Raw genomic sequence first — 2,058 nt, 5'->3', positions numbered from 1 at the left:
CCTTGAGCTGTTTAAGGAGCAGCTCTCGCCTTGACAATGTGCTGGCCTTCCCTGACTTGGTGCCTGCTGTGGCAGTATCTGTGGCTTTGCCAGGCATGCTGGTGACCTTGCTGGAGCCCTTAGACTGGGGTGACAGTGGATGCTTCCTGTCAGCTGGGGCAACAACAGCTTTAGCGTTCTGGCCTCTCTGCCTCTCTGGTTTTGGGGAACCCATTCTTCCACCTGATTCCCTGTCTNGAGAACCTAGGTCTGGGGACAAGTTGGCCTTCTTGGCAGGAGGGCTCTGCCGGTCCTTGTCTGATGGCTCATAGCGCTTCCGGCTTCCTTTATCAGCCGCCTTGTTCAACAGTGTCAGCTTTATCTCCTTGTGGGCAACAAAGGACCCCTGTTGGGGCTGCCCAGGGGCCACCGGCTGAGGTGCATGCTGGGAGGCCTTCCCACCTGCTGGAGCTTTAGAGGACTTGGGTGGCTGCCTGGATGGATCCCGACTCCGCTTTTCCTCTCTCACTCTGTCTTCTTTCTTGGATTTCCATTTCTCCTTCTTGGTCTGGGCAGGAGTTGGGGATCGAGAGCTGGCTGAGGACACAGGACTGGCCAGGTCTGCATATATGTCATCTGAGTCCACACTGTGCGCTGAGCTGCTACTCGAGGTGGCGCTGGACACTGAGGAAACGCTGCTCACACTCAGAGACCTGGATCGGGAACTGGAGCCACTGTAGCTGCTACCACTGCTGCTACCACTGCCGCTGATCTTCTGCCTCCTTGGGGGAGTCCTGGTTTGCCGCTCCTTTCTCCTGGCTTCTCGGAGATCTCCAGATTTGGCAGGCTCAGGACCAGGAGCAGTAGTTTTGGTGGCCTGTGGTGGGGCTGGCTTCTTTATTGACTTCTTCCCTGCTTTCCTGGGAGGTGGGGCCGGCTCCCTCTTGGTTCTGACTGGAGGTCTGTGTGGGGAAGGTGTGGGAGACGGGGATGGGGATGAGGACCTGGACCTGGATCCGCTGCCTGAGAATGAGCTGTGTCTGGAAGAGCAGCTAGAATAGGAGCTGTAGGAGGAGGACCGGGACCGGGACCGGGACCGGGACCAGGACGAGCCAGAGCCAGAGTAGGATGAAGACCTTGAAGATGACCTGGAGGAATTGGAAGCAGAGGCTGAGGAGGCGGAGGTTTTGCGAAGTCTTCGTGCCCGGCTTGGGGAGACAGACACGCCAAGCTTCTTCTTGGGAGACTTGGATCTGCGCCAGGGGTCCTTCCACTCATTGGCTCGCTTCACCTGGGGCCCCGCAAAGGTGATCTCCTTCTTTGGTGGTTCAGCTTGACGGCTTGGTGGCTGTGGGGACCGGGGCTTCGGCTTCTCCTTGTACTTCTCCCGGTCCTTGTCCCTGTCTCCATCTCGGTGTTGCTGGTCCTTCTCTTCTCGCTTGGCTCTCTCTCTCTCCCACTCCTCTTTCCTCCGCTGCCGCTCCTTGTCCCGCTCTTGTTCCCATTTTCGCTCCCACTCTCTCTGCCTGCACTCCCTCTCTCGGTCACGCTCTCGTTCCCGCTCGCGTTCTCTTTGTCTGTTTTCTCGCTCTCGTTCCCTCTCTCGTTCGCAATAGTTATGATACCGCTCTGCTTCTGTATACTGCACCCTGAAATTCTCGTACTGTCCACCACGCCAAAACCGCTCTATCTCATAGTCATAACAAGGATCTGCATAAGGCTCAAGTGTTGTGTCTCTGACATCTCTAGGCACTCCAGAATTCCAATCTCGGAAGACTTCATTCTCCTTGTCAAACTCCTGGTCGTCTTCACCAATGGTTACTGTGAACCTTTTTTCTTCAAAGTTGGGCTCCTGCTCTTTCAGAATGGTTGCTTTTTTTAAAACCTCTTTTGCATGTCTGAGTCCACGTTCCCAGGCGCTCTCTGTTGGGGGCTCTGGAGGGAGTGGAGGCAAAATTTCATCAACCACTGGCCCACCCCAAAGGTTGGCAGGCATCAGTGGGTGAGGTCCAAGAGGCAGGGCACCATTGGTTGGAAAAGGTTCCGCTTTGGTGATGAGGGAGTAGTTGCCCTTGTCAT

General features: G+C 56.0%; 1 pseudogene; it reads right to left on the bottom strand.

Annotated features, from left to right (window-relative positions):
• Positions 1 to 4: 4 nt before the first annotated feature.
• LOC110288867 lies at positions 5 to 2,053 on the bottom strand (annotated as a pseudogene).
• Positions 2,054 to 2,058: the final 5 nt, after the last annotated feature.

Source organism: Mus caroli, unplaced genomic scaffold (genome assembly GCF_900094665.2).
Source record: "Mus caroli unplaced genomic scaffold, CAROLI_EIJ_v1.1 scaffold_26472_1, whole genome shotgun sequence".
In the NCBI taxonomy this organism is placed as follows: Eukaryota; Metazoa; Chordata; class Mammalia; order Rodentia; family Muridae; genus Mus; species Mus caroli.
This window is presented reverse-complemented; position numbering and strand designations above follow the sequence as displayed.